This window comes from Lygodium microphyllum, chromosome 22 (assembly GCF_053477565.2).
Source record: "Lygodium microphyllum isolate KBCC chromosome 22, Lygodium_microphyllum_v1.1.10, whole genome shotgun sequence".
NCBI classification, from domain to species: Eukaryota; Viridiplantae; Streptophyta; class Polypodiopsida; order Schizaeales; family Lygodiaceae; genus Lygodium; species Lygodium microphyllum.
This window is the reverse complement of record NC_141156.1, coordinates 115,768,404-115,784,044: the sequence shown is the minus strand read 5'-3', so window position 1 is coordinate 115,784,044 and position 15,641 is coordinate 115,768,404.

Here is a 15,641-nt window from a genome sequence, read left to right as displayed (position 1 = left end):
CCTTAATTTTTAATTTATCGATCGATCTAAATGGTATGCATAAAATCCAACAAGCTTTTCATCATTTCATTCAGCATTTCAACACCTTTCATACACTCTACCCCCTCACCCGTTTAGGTTATGCATCGTGCATAGGTTTAGGGTTCATTTTCCACATTTTATTGTATAAAAAGTCATAAAAACTCACTAAAACATAAAGGTAGGGCTGAACTGAGGCTAAACCTCATACTTCAGACCCCCCATACATCCACAAACATGAATCTTTTTTTTTCTTAATTTTCGGCACTCAAAATCTAAATTTTCCCTATTTTTCTCTTATTTTTCCCTATTTTTCTTGTATTTTTTGCAATATTAAATGACTGAAAATTCAAAGTGAGTTGTGGGCTATGGCCCTTAGGTTCATTTGCAGCAAAAAGACAAGCTTAGTTGGTGTGTCTTATTGTATTTTCCATTTATATCTCAAAAACACCCAATTTTCCCATATTTCATGTGTTTTACGGGTTTAACACTACTAATTTCATCCACAACACTTATGATTTTCTGATTTTCTGATCATAAAAAATTGAAAGATATTGCAAACAACATTATAATGCATAATCATCTCATGGGAACAAGTATTCATGAAGCAAATTGCATAAAAACACCATTGAGATTACCGTTCTTTGCGGGTTGAGGGTTTTTATTTGCCATATCTTGGGACTGATTTCCAGCCACCATTAATGCTCATGACAGTCCACAATCAGCAATCTTCCTTTCTCTTGCACCACAGAGCAATCCGGTCTTCATTGGACAAGCATCCATCATCCATTCTTCTTCTTCTTCTTCACCACATGAATCTGCCTTTAGGGGAGAGAGAGGGAGGAGAGAGAAAGACTAGATTTCCATCTCTACATTCAGGCCACCATTGGAGGAGCGAAGACAGGCGATAGAGTCCACAGACAGAGGGGAATGAAGCCCCATAATCCATTAGGCAGGGTGTTTGTAAGCTGCATGATGCCTCCCATCCATTCATGGCACATTTTTCGGCGCCCTCTGTTGGCCACGTTTTTTCATCTCTCTCATCCCACGATTCCTCATTTGCATGCCTTTTGAATGGGGGTTAAAATTCCCCCAAAGGGCACCCCCCCTTTGGTCCACGTTGTGGCCACCCTTTCAAATCTTGACCATTTCTTGGCCATTTCCCCGTCTGGACTCGGAATTGAGCTCTGAAAAATCCTGGGCGTCCGACTTGGCATCCCGCATTGGCCGGTAACTCGTGTCAACCCTCACGACTATCTGAAAATTTATGAAAAATCAACAAGTGTCGCTCGGGCGCCTTTAAAGCACTTTGGCGCTTAAAATCGTCCTAGATCGAGCCGCCGCCTTCGACGTTGAATATTTTTCCCTTGATATTCATAATTTTTAGCTATTTTTAAGCACTTCTTGGCACCAATATTCCGCTCTCATATTATCAAACACATGTCTTACCACATAGGGTTCAAACCATCTTTTGGAAACTTTACGCATGGCAATATGCTGGTTGTCTAAACTACTATCATAAACCAATGCCCAATCCCTATCTTGTATGATTCTTGGTCTCAGACTATGTCTTTTGTCAAACCGTTTCTTGTTATGTATCCTTGCTACCTTTAATTTTGCAATTACTGCCTCTATGGCTTCTAACTTTCTTTCCAACTGTCTAAATTTGCGCAATGCCAACAACTCCTCTCGATTCAACTCCTCCTCCCAAGGTAGCACACTCCATGTGACTATCATCTCTTCTATTGGCATGATAGGTTTTTGACCATACATCAATTCTGCAGGCATATATCCTATAACATCACTGTGAGTTGTTCTGTCAGGCCACAAGGCATAAGGGAGCAATTGTTGCCACTCTTTTACCTTCTCTCCACATGCTTTTGCCAATGCCTTCACAATAGGTGGATGACCTCTTTCACTTTTTCCATTTCCTTCATGGTTATAGGCTAAAGTTAAAGCAAGATTTATCCCCAACCGTGCAAAGAAATCATGAGCTTCATCTGCATCTAGCTCATCCCTAGCTGCTATAATTTTGCCCACACAACCATACCTACAAAAGATCTCTTCTAAGAGAAAAGTACACACAACATTTGTTGTCTTAGTACATAGAACTCTCCCTTCCACTTGATTAGTCAAGTCTTCATGGGCAAGCACAAGATATCTCATTTGCCAAACACCTGTAGGTATCGTGACTAAATCCACCACCCATTTAAAATGAAGAAACAATGGATATGTGGGTTGCAATCCATCCCCATGTCTCACAGATGAATACATTTGACAAGTCATACATATTTCCACAAAGTGAGCAACATCCTTATACATATCCTGCCACCAATATCTTTATTTGATCTTTGCAAAAGTACCCCAAACACCTCTATGACCAGCCCACAAGCTTTCATGAAATTCTTGCATAACATTTACTTGTGAAGTTCTATCACCCAAAATCGCAATGGCATACCCTGTTTCTGTTTAGCATGTTTCCATAAGTATCCTTCTTTTAAGAAAAACCCATAGACTTTCCTCTTGATCTTCTTAAACTCCTCATTTGTTGACCATTCATCTCTCTTTGTTAATGTACTGAGGTATTGACCAATTCTCGGTCATTCTCTTACATGTTTGTCCTCCAGATACACTTCTACACAAGATGCAAAACATCTAAAGTGTCTTATCTTTGTTGTCCAAGCTTCTGTTAATTCTAAAGCAATACCTTTCATTGCTAAATTCACTCTTACAACATCATTCTCATAGCGTGCTCAAGATATCATGTCTGCCACTAGGTTATCTCTTCTTGCAATATGCTGAAATTCAGGGTTCAAAGATTTGATGTATGCAATCCAACGGAGCATAGCAATGTCCAAGGTAGCACAACTAGTAATCATACCTAATACCGGTCTCAATGACTACATGAGCACCCATAAAATACTCCTTATCACATTTAAGGGTTGTCACAATTCTCCATAATTCTCTTTTTACTTGTGGATACTTTCTTTGTCATTCAGACAATACTTTAGCACCAAAGCGTATTGCATATCTTTGCCCTTCCTCATCATCTTGCCCAATTTCCCATCCAATTCCGATTGGGCTTGTATCAACAGTAATAATGATAGGATTTCCATGTGAATAGTCAGCCTTTCTCAATGTAGGAGCAAATTTTAAGAGCTGCTTCAATTTCTTCATTGCTTTCTGATGCTTCCTTTCCCAATGAAATATCTGACCTTTCCTCAGAAGTTGATATAGAGCATCGGCTACATATGCAAAGTGAGGAATCCATATCAAATAGAACACACATGCACCCAAGAATCTACACACATCTGATACATTCGTGCATACATCTTGCATCCTATCAATCCCATCTATTTTTGTTAGTGATGGTCTTTGCCCATAGGGCCCAACATATGCCCAACAATCAAAACCTCTTCAACTCCAAAGATAGTTTATCCAAAAAGAGTTAAATTCACCTCTTCTAGATGCATCAAAATCCTCTCACAATCCACAATATGGTCTGTAACAAATTTTCTGCATCCATGAGCATCCATCTCTTCATTCTTTTCATCCACTGCACACCCTTTGATTGGAACATCATCCAAGAAAGGCATTGTCAATTGTGGTATAAAATCCCTGAGTACCCTATTCATAGCATTTGTCATGTGTGCCACTAAGTTTGTTGCACCTTGCGAGAGAGTACACATCCGTACTAACCCCAAGGGAGTCTTCATGGTTGTGATATCCCTACTTTCAATTGCAAGCTGAAACTAATCATACCCTGAGTAAAGATCGCCCAAAGAATAGATTGCTCTGCCTGCAAAAGCCTCTGCAAATTCATCAACCACAGGACCTGCACCCACATTTCTTATGGTCACTTTATTGACCGGTTGCATGTCTTGAATAAATCTCAAAGCCCCATTCTTTTTTGGCACAATAAACCAACGATTTGAGTACAGGGCTGAAGAGTGCTCCAAGATCTTCATGCGAATCTTTTCATTTAGCAAATCCATCAGCTTTGGCAAGTAAGCTTTAGACACTAGAATACGCCTCAAGTTCCATGGTACATGTGGCACAATAAATATTACCATAGGAGAGAAAACATTTGGATCCACACAACCTATTTCAGTTGGCTGAAATGCAAATGCCTTTCCATGCCTAGCCAACATATGCATAAAACAGTCTCTCTTAGCAGGAAAAAGAAACTCTTCTGCACCAACTTTCAATTCCTATAATGATGTAAATTGATGACCTATATCTTTAGGATCCCGTAAGCTTGGCTGCCTTGACACTTTTTCATACAAACCCTCTCTCTGGTGTGGAAGTGGCAAAGCAATTGGTTTCACCTTTTTGTCAAATGTCTTATACTTTGTCTCCACAAGTGCTTCAACCCATTGTAATCCTTCCTGCTGAGCAAACAATGCTATGACATCATACATGTCCAAAGAACATACTGACAACACTCTGTTTTCAACCTCATTTCCTGCATGTATAGTTGCTGAAATTTGAGCCATAGCGTCATTAATATTCAACCCATAAAAGATGCCTGAAATGCCTTCATTTTCAGCTAATAGTCCCAATTCTTTCAGTTCCTTAGTAGCCCATTTCATAGATATGCATTCAACCTTGCTCATAGCTCCCATAGGCTTAAACCAACATGAAATGTTTACTGTAAACTGAGAATAACCAATAGTAAATACATGCTTCATTCCATCAAGAGGCAAGTACATCCTCTGAATAGCACTATTGTAGCCCCGCATTACAATAGTGCATAATGAAAATCCAAGTCTTTGAATTCCCTTGCATTTGAAGCCAAAGGAGACTCTCGAAGCGTATCCCGATTTCTAGGACTGATTTCTAGGATGATTAACACAAACAGTAAGAAATTGGACTGCTTTCCTTCCATCCTTGCTTCTGACTCTTGCATAAGCAGAACCATCATCAAGAACCTTTGTTTCCATACACACTCCTGTAATATAGGGCCGTCCCAAAATCACTGCATATGAGGAATTATCTTGCACAAAGAAGTGTTGCTCTTCTTGTATATCACCAATCGTCACTTTTACATTAGGACATGTAGCATAGAGCTCTCCCGAAGAATTATTGCAACTCTTATATGCCAACCATGATCAATATCTACAGGCCATGCACCATTTTCATACAATCCACGCTCAAAGACATTTATCTCAGACCCATGGTTAAGTACAGCAACACAAGGAGTTTCATGTTCCCCTATTTTCACTAACGTTTCAGTGGTAGCCCTAGCCCAATGATTCCTTATGTAATGACTTCAAGGAATAAATCCTAGAGTCTCTTCCCCATATTGTTGCATCTGCCTTACTCCACCATGTATATTGCTACAAGATAATGCATTTTCAGCCACATTCTTCTCTTTTCCACATGTTGTCCACTGATTAGAAGCATCCTGCATAGATAAACTAGTACTTATTTCATGATCATATTCAGCGTGAATACCCAACAAACCAGTTTCCTCTTCAAATTGCAGCAATGCACTAGTGGTATCACCAAGAAACTCATGCTTCCTCTTAATTATGTCAATGATCTCATCATGAAATTCTCAATTGGCAATGCCAAGCACCTCTCCCAAGGTGAATTCTACCCGATTGTTTAAGATCCGTTCTTCGAGAACATTCTTAAGATCTATGGTTGTCTCAATGCTAGACTGCAACTTATATCCTGACTGCTTACCCTTCTTTTTGCCCTCTTGTTTGCTATCCTGTTTTTGCTCCTGACTAACCTCTTCCATAACATGCTCGGGAGGTGGTTGATTTGGAGCTTTAGGCTGATCCACACTTCTTCTTGGCATTCTTTTAGATGTCACTGCATTATCTTCATCTCTTTTTTGTTTTTCTTCCACAAGTACATTCGTGTTTTGTACCTTTGCTAAATATGTATACACTGAATATTCATCTACCGGTGATTCCCAACCAGTTATGTCACGAATGTCTTGCCCTACATGAGACATTTCACTATCAATAACTTTTTTCTTTTCAGCTACATGCAAAGCATGTTTCCAAATTTCATCCTTTGGACCAACCATCACTTGGCCATGCATTCTATCCAACTGTAGACCAAAAGTAGAAGCATGTACCGCTGTATAAGCATTTCGGACAGCCAAGTCTTCCAATAACTTATGCATACCTCCCTTTCCAAAATTCAAAGCAAGAGGCAATCGTGTTTCTTGTGCATGGATCTTGCCATCTTTCTAAAAGATGAGCTGTCGTGCCAAGGCCTCCTAATGGGTAGCACAATCCTTTCTCTCATGCTGCAAACTATCACACCACATACATCTTTTTCTTGGCTTAGGGGTTGCTGCCCATCCCCTGTCCTCTTGTCCTTTTTCATCCAATTTTGCAACCTTCAACTGAAGATCCCACATGCCTTTGACCAATTCATCCAAGACATCTTCCCTAATAGAGGGAACAATAGTAGGTACAGCCATAGGGTTAGCCACAGAAGTGGGTGGCTTACTGGATACATTAATTGTCTTTCCCGTAATAGTGGGCAAGCTAGAGACATGCAATCTTTCTCTTCTTCTATGCTTTTTCACAAGTGCAGTTATAGCTTCCTTGACATGTGTCCACTCTGTTTTCAAACCTATCTCTATAGTCTAATCCTCCAACAAATCATCAAGCTTCACTTGAAGCTCAGGATCAGCTTCCTATAGAAACAATTCAATTTTTTGGCTTGCAAAAGCTTGCTATTCTGCAAGATCCAACTACTCAAATCGACTTTCAAATTCTCTTAACAATTCTATAGCCACAAGACCCTTATTGGGTTGTAAAACCCACTCCCGAAAAGTCTTGTGCGTAATCAAGCTGGTATCTTCAATGAAAAATTCTTCCCTGAGTGTCTCCTTGAAAGCTACCCAATCAACATCATGCATGTATAATTCAGTAATTCACGCTTTCAGTTCATGTACAATAACACATATAAAATACCAGCTCCATGCAAGTTGAGCCACCCCAAAGAATTCCATCTTTTGAGCATAGGTATTTACATATGCAGATACATTCCTACCATTGAATAACTTCATCTCACACTCAGCTACTTACAGAGCATTCATCACAACACTTTCTATTTGAGCAGAAGCCTGCATCACCTGTTGTTGTTGTTGTACTTGCATAAGCATATTCATATTTTGCACCAACTATTGCAAAACATCAATGGAGATTGTGTTCAAAGGTTCTCCCATCTTGTCTTTCCTTCTTCTGACGACCTTTCACGTCGGGTTCACCAATATCGAAGGGGTTTTTATCGAAAGGTCCTATCCACCGGGGATCAGAGATAGAAGGAAGTAGAGATAGGAGATAGGAGAGAAGAAAATGAATAGATAAGAGGTAAACACAACAAAGACAAAGCACAATGAATTGAATCAATATGTATTGACAGAACCTGAAATGTCTGGCACTACTTAGAGACAATCTCCAAGCATTAGATCTCATGGAGCTCCTTCTTCATAGAGCAAAAACGTGGATCAAAATAATAGCTCCTTCTCTGCTGCTCGAAACCCAAATCTGATGGCTTCATTGGCTTCGGAAGGGTGGTAAAACCCCAAGACACCTGATCAGGGATCTCCTATATCACTTCTTCTTCTTCTTCTAGTTCAAAGTGCAATTTTCAGCCTATCAATAGTGATCGTGACGGTGCGATTTTGCCAATCTATCTTTTTTATGAAAAATCCCATAACTGGCTGAAACAACAACTTGCTTTTTGCATGCCATCCTAATCTAGAAGCTTTTCTAACTTTGTCTGATTTTTACAATAAATAATATCAAAAATAGGCTAAAATTATCCAAAAATCTAGTATTTTTGGATAATCCATGCCACGAACACTAGCACTAATGACTTAGATCACATTGACTTTCTACATCAATAAAAAAGTCGGATAATGATGCATTCCATACTTTTTCACACTGTATCCGCATAGCATCACGACAACGCCATAGAGACTACACCCTCAATACCAGAGGAGACAATGGACCTTTCAGACCTTCCTCCAATCTTGGAGCGTGAGATGGAGGCAATGATTGATGCATTGCTGCCCATGGATGTCGAGTCATCTAATCCACTAAGAGAGGAAGCATCCATACCCTTGTATGATGGGTGCTAGGTATCTCGCTTAAAGATGTTGCTTGCGCTCCTAAGTGTGCAAGCAAAGTACGCGTGGAGTAATGTGAGTGTGAGTAAGTTATTCATGTACATTCTATGCTCCGTTGATTTTGACTCCATTATAAAAATACTTTTTTTGCTCTTTGAGGATACTTTGTTTATTTTTTCAGGTTATTAAAATATCACATATTACCAATTGGAAACACGATGTTTGAGTCCCACGATGATGCATGATTGGTGTTATGAAAGCTTGGCATGGACTACAACAACATTCATGCATGTGGTAATGATTGTGTGCTATTTCAAGGAGATTACGGGACTATGGAGACATGTCGGAAGTGTGATGCTCATAGGTATCAACAGGACTTGCAAGGGTAAACCGTCCCTCACAAGGTTCACAAACACTTTCCACTTTTACTATATATATGTCATATGTTTCATACATCAGGCATGGTGAGCTTGACAATGTGGCATACACATAATAGATCCACAGGTGGAGTCCAATTATATCGATAGCTTTATGTGCATGGAGCCACATTGACTCCACCTTTCCAAGCTTTGTATGAGCGTCAAGGAATCTTCATCTTGATCTTGCTATGGATGACGTGAATCCATTCGATCTTCACACAACTTCTTATAGTGTGTGGTGTGTAGCCCTTGTAAAATACAACATCCCGCAATGGCTTTCTACGAAGAAAGGACACTTGATCCTTAGCTTGCTCATTCCTAGGTGCTACAAAGTCAAGAACATGGATGTCTACCTCTATCCATTAGTTGATGAGCTCAAGATTTTGTGGGAGGAGGGGGTCATTATGGAAGACATGACCAAGCACAATGGCCCACTGTCTACTAATATACAAGCCACTCTCATGTGGACCATGCATGACTTTTAGGGGTTCGGGGAGTGCTCAAGTGGGCTTCCATTCTTGTTGTTGATATCTAACATGGCTCGTTCAAGTTTGTGATGACTAGGTAGGCATATTGTGATAGGTCTGGTTACCTCATATTATCATGGATGTCCATTGTGTGGGCCATAGTTAGACTTTTGAAGGTCATGGACCATAAAGAAGATGGTATATCATGGACATGGTTCTTTCTTTTGCCAGAGGGTCATGAATTGAGGGAAGGTTTTCTTGGATGAACTCTAGCACAAATGAATGCCCAAAGATAGTATGAGTTGAAAATGGTCCACAAGGAGTCACATCCAAGCAGAATGTGATGGTTCTCAGTTTTCTACAAGTTGCCATATTAGACCCACTCACAGATCAACCATTTGTTAGATCCCATGCATATTTTCAAGAATGTGAGTAGCTTATTATGAGACCATATCACAAGAAAGAGAGACATTGTAGAGGTACAAATGGATTTGAAGGAGGTAGGTAATATGGAGGCATTTTGACCACAATTGTTTGTAACTACCACATGCTCCTTGGGTCCTGTCCACTAAAGAAGAGTGCATAGTGAAGAAAATTGTCACGTCTATCTACACCCCGCTATTTGCACCCCAACAGGTATGATGCATTCCCTCAGGTTTGCTTTTTCTAAAGATGACCAACTATCAGGGATGAAATCCCATGATTGGCATAAGATATGCCAGGTTTGTCTTGACCTTGATAGCAAGTAACCTTAGTATTTTGCTATTTAGTGTCTATTCCATGTTCATAATGCGTCAAATTTTTGACAGTTTGTACTATCAATTGCAATCCTGGGGTTCCTCACTCTAGAAATATACTCGATGATTTGTAAGTTGTCAAATTTAGTGCAATGGATCTCATAGAAGGAGATTAAGACATCCTCTATTGAATCTGTAAGGTGGGGAGTGGTGGAGATTGTCTGTCTCTTTGAGAAGTACTTGTCCACGAGTATGCTCACAATACAAACTCACCTCCTTATACATCTTGTAGATGAATTGGAGATCACATGACCCATCCATATGTGATGGATATTCGTCTTAGAGCACTTCATGAAAACCCTGAAGGGCTTTGTGTGACAATGAGCTTAGCCACTAGAAGGTAGCATGGCTGAAGGTTGACTAGTGTTCGGAGGTGTCAGTTCATATTTCAGAGTGGCTATTGATGGTGGATTCAAATAGTAGTATGCTATGGTCGTTGAAGGATGATGATAGACTGACCAAAGATGTGGTGGTTGAAAATGGGTTAGAAAAAACAATGGATGGTGCCATGGAGGAGAAAGTGAATCGTTTTTATTTGTTGCATCATGCATCCATAAAAAGTGGCTTGCTAGGTATGAACAGGCTAAAAGAGAGTGGGAGGAAGCGCGATCATAATTTTGATGTAGTATACGCCATTGACTAGTTTGATATCCCAAGGGCATGGAGAAGATGCCATGGTTTATGTATATCCGGTGGTTGCATGAAGCTTTGATAGCAGCTTCATGCAAAGGGGTAGAGGTCTCTATCAAGAGTGAGAATTCTCGAGGGGGTGTAGTCCAAAGGTGACCACATTATTTATTTGCTACCATATCTAAATTTTATGCACAACAACTAATCTAACTATTTTGGTGTACAATACAAAATCTACAATGCAGCATGGTCATGCGGGCAACATTTTTTATTTCAGCGCATCAACAAAATGCACTCAACAACATATTGTGGTATCATGGCAAAGTTCGAGCAAGAGAGCCGACGGTGGGCCACGGATCCGAATACCGTAATAGATGAGATGGAGTATTTTGGTAACATAGTGTTATCTCTATGGATTACTATAGCTTCTCCATGATCATATTCAATGGACAGTGGTTTAAAGTGGTATTGGAAGGAGCTAGAGCAACCATTCAGCAAGGTCCATCTAGATTTCTAGAGGTAGATTATAAGAAAAGATAGATGGATCTGCATGACATGTTTGTCCTACCATGTAATTGTGAACAAGTGCATGACCTTTTTTATTAATTTTTCCATGACACAAAACAATCACAAATGTTGATTCACTCTTATATGTAATATTGAACAGGTAATTTTCTATCCAAATCCCCAACAACCTCGATATGGTGGTATGTTGTGCCGTCAACACCTTGAAGTATGTGAGTGTATGATAAGAGCAATGTTCCTGGCATGGATAAGGAGAGTATGCAAGTAGAGGGGTCGATGTTGCAAAGGGTGGAGGGCGAAGAGGGCTTGGAGCGTGCAGAGGAGATAGGCATGGGTAACATAGATGAAGAGACAGGAGGCCATGAATTTTTTGAGAATGAAGTGGACTTCTCTTTATGTGGTGACCTAGGTATAGACCTTTCAATCTACGCTGAGGTATGCCAAGAGCTTAACATAGAGACATAGGCTGGGTCATAATTACATCCGCTTGCTCAATTCATTGTAATTCACTTTTAAGGGTACTTTAGTATATGCGTTTTAATTAGCATCATTTTTTATAGAGTTATGTTATCATGCTTTACCTAAACTCTTATATTAAATACAGCTAACATCATTTTCTATCTGTGTAGGTTATCTTTGACGATACCCAGAGAGCAAGATGAGTCGAGGAATGACCGATGAGGAGCTACATGAGATATTCACACATATGTCTCCAAATCAAATGGCCCTCTTTAGAGATATGGTGGACTAGAAATTATCACGGACATCATCACGCCATCTTGTGAGGTCTACTTCAGCATGCTCTGATGCTTTGATCTCCAAAATAGGTGAGGTTGATCCTCTAGACTAGCCCCGGATGGAGGGAGTGATTCTAGGAGGTGTTGCGGAGATGTAGATGTTGTGATCCTATGGTTGGTTGTGGAGAGGGTTGCTACTCCTCAGTCTCATATTGGTTCCAGAGAGGGTGGCTTAGATGGGTGTTGTGGAGGCACCGTTGCAGTGTCCCCTCCATGATTTGTCACACCTATAGGGACATCTACTCCCGTGACTCCAAATTTTGCTCAATTGTCCTCCGCAGGTGGCACCGCTATGGGTGCTACTCCGAGACATACTACCCCCGTAGGTATGCCAGATATACAAGGGTCTCTTAGTTATACCTAGGAGCATGGTAACAAGTGGGAGAGGCCACTTCTTAGACATACCCCAATAGGGTACAGATACCTCATAAATGACAAGACAAGTGTTGTGATCATGAATGATGAGGAGAGAAGGGTAATGTCTCGCATGAGAGAGTTGTGCCAACAAATATTTAGGCACAATGTTCTAGACCATTGGAAGAATAAATCAGAGGGGAGCAAGGACTATGTAGTGGTATCTTTGCATGAGGAGTTTTCAATATCTACAATAGTATAGAGGTTTTCCATTGAGTGGATGATGGAGTGTATGCGTGCATACATGTCACATACACGGTTAGACGCAACACAAGGCAATCAAGAGTAACACCTCAAAGCCCAAGCGGTTGGACGCAAAGGATTGGCGGAGACTTAGGAAAGAGGCCATAGACTCTCCAGGATGATGGCGGCAGCAGGAGGAGGAGGCAGCGAGGGCACGATTGGAGGCAAGGTCATGCATCATCTAGGGAGTGGCGGCCACACGACTTATTTAGAGGACTTTGTAAGTTTTATTTTGGTTCTTCTCACTTTCTTATTTGTAATATCACTTATACTAGTATCCTTGTTTTTAACAATACTATTATGTTTTCTTTGCAACACTCCATCACAAACCGCGATCCCAAAGGTTTGGAGACTCAATATGTAGAGAGACACAGTCTCACTGCATTTAACTATAGATTTTATGTGTGGGGAAGTCTAGCAAGTCAATCCTCTTTCTTTTCTATAGTCATTAGTTCTTGTTTCAAAAATCAAGAGCTAGATGTTTATTGGCAACTGTGTAGTATGAGTATGTGAGATCTCTCTACCCAGAGTTGACTACATAATATATTTTGAAAGCCAACTATCAAGGATTGCAAGAGGAAGTTGTCATCAAGGATGCTAAATCCAATGCTAAGCGTCATGTGCAGCTAGCCAAGAGTGTTGATGATTTTGGAGGGTGATGTAGATAAACAAGTAGTGTATAGGGATTTGATTTAGGCCGATTATGATGAAGCGTATGCTAGGAAAGTCGCTTGTGAATTAGGAATCGATGTATGTCAAAAGCAACGAGGTATGGGAGGAAACCTAAACGAAAATCCGAGTATCTAACCAAAAATGTTGGAGTGATTGAGCCTCTCACGATTGAAATCAGGAAACCGAACATGACCTATCAAAAACTAGATCCTCAGCCTAGCGTGCTTAGAAAGCAGATATCAGAGCTATCTGTCGACCTCATGATATCAAGTTAGATGCTATGGGCTTTAAAGTTGGGGAAATAGCTTCTATGTCTAGTGGATTGTCTCTTGGTAGTATGCAACATGCCATTGGTATTATGCAAAAATTGACATCCTATTTGTAGTGGAATGAGAAAGAAGGGATTATGAGAATGGCTATCGTACATGACTTGCAGTGTAAGCTAGAGAAATGCAAGCAAAAGTTTGATTCTTTGGCAAAGGAATGGAAAACGAAGCAGGATCAATATGACACTATGAAATTGTAGCATGACTAGCAAGTCAAGGAACTAGAACAAGTGGTTGCAAGTGATAAGATGTCTACTACTACTCTATTTTGGAAGTGGATTGGTAAGTTAAAGGAAAAATGGTTGGCTAAGTTGCAGGGGCTTATTGATGTTCATGCCACTTTACACCTGGAGGCACAACCTCCTAGAAGAAAGATTTCAACCATTGTTCTGGTAGAGCAGCAAAGTTCATAGAATGTTTAGGTAGATGTAGATGCTGCAGTGATTATGAAATCAGAGTTGTAAGAAATGCAACATGCATTGGTTCAAGTAGTTCAAGGTGCATGGAAATTATTTGTTGGCAGATTGGTAGGTATCGTTTCTAGACCATATGATATGCTACAAGATTTTTTTAGGTCACCTATTAATGAGTCTTTGTTGCAAGAGAAAGAAGCTTTGGCTAATAGATTGGTTGAGTTGGAAGACAAGTGCCAAGCATTGGGCATAAAATTGTAAAATTCTTTACAGAAAAGAGGCTAAGCGATGAGTACATTGCTCAATTATTGTAGCAAAAAGAAGTACTTAAGAATGATGGCAAAGAATATGTTCTTAAGGAGATTTTGCAAGATATTCATGATGAGGTTCAATATGTGGACCATGATGCTTCTATTGTCATGGGTGTAGATGAGATGCTTTCTACTTCAATTTCACGCTTAGTTATAGTGTCATATTTACTATTGTATATCATGTAGTTCAAATTTACTTTTGTACTTTTATGGCCTCCAATTCATCATGACATGCTAGTACTTAGTTGCTTCACTTTCTATGTAAAAAATTTTAGAGTCAATTATGCAATTGCATCAAGGGGCTATGAGTATCCTAGAGGGCTCTACTCATGGTTGCTCAGTGTGGCTTGTTAAGGGGTGCAAGGCCTTTCGCATTGTATAATAGTCTTCTCTAAGTTTGTTTTTAGTAGCCCATGCTAGTTAGTTGTGTGATGTGGGTTCGAGTCTTGACTATCTTAGTAATCCACCAGGCTATGCCAAGTGTTGGGATTCAAGTCACACTTTAAACCTTAATATGCATGTAGGCGCTTAAATTATCATATGTGAAATGGCCCTTGAGTTTCATGTGAAAGGTAGCTATTCTTGGTGTAACTTCTTGATTGCATCTTTTGGGATCTACCTTTTCATGTAATGGAAACCTTTCAAGGTGGTGCCCTATCTGGGTTGTTGGTGTTTCAATTGGAATCTCTATCTTTGTTCTCTAAAAACAAACTATTGTTCTTTACTACTATCATATCCAGGAAGTATGTAGTCTATAGTGTTCAAAATTGTGTGTTCTTGAGTTGATTATGATATAGGTTGAAGGTTTATATGGTATTCCTGAAAATTATATGTGTTCTATGATGGCTTCTTGATTCAAAAGACCATGGGTAGCATTATGGATGTTCGGGGTAGATTACTATTTTGTATTGATTATCAAATGCCATTACAATATAATCTCAATAGTCTACTTTATTTAACCATGCATCTTTCTCTCCAACCTTGGAAAGCAAGAACACAAGACTAGCTTCAAGGTTTAGGAAACTCGCCAATTTACCTTCCTAAGTTGCATTCCGAAAGCTTAAAGGCTCGAAGGTGGATCCATGGTCTAAGCATTACAATTCAATGTCTTTGCTTCTTCACATCCACATAAAATATGTCCACTCGAGAGAAGAAGATAGAGAAGAAGGAGAAGAAATAGCCTCACCAAATTTCTCTCCCTCACAATCTCACAACCTCAAATGCAAACCTCTTACTAAAATGTGAAGAAGGAGAAGAAAAGAAATAGAAGAGTGAAGAGATTCACTATCCTTTGTTCCCTCACTCAAATGCAAACCCTCACTCACACACTCTCTCCTCACTTTCAACAATGGTGGCAAGAGATTATAGAATAGATAAAGAGATTGATTACTCAATAGTTGCACTGACAACAATTTCATAACATGGATGTATCAAATGGATATGTTAGCAAAGCTTCAATAGCATATGGAGGCAACAAGAGGGATGAATATAACTAAGACACCATA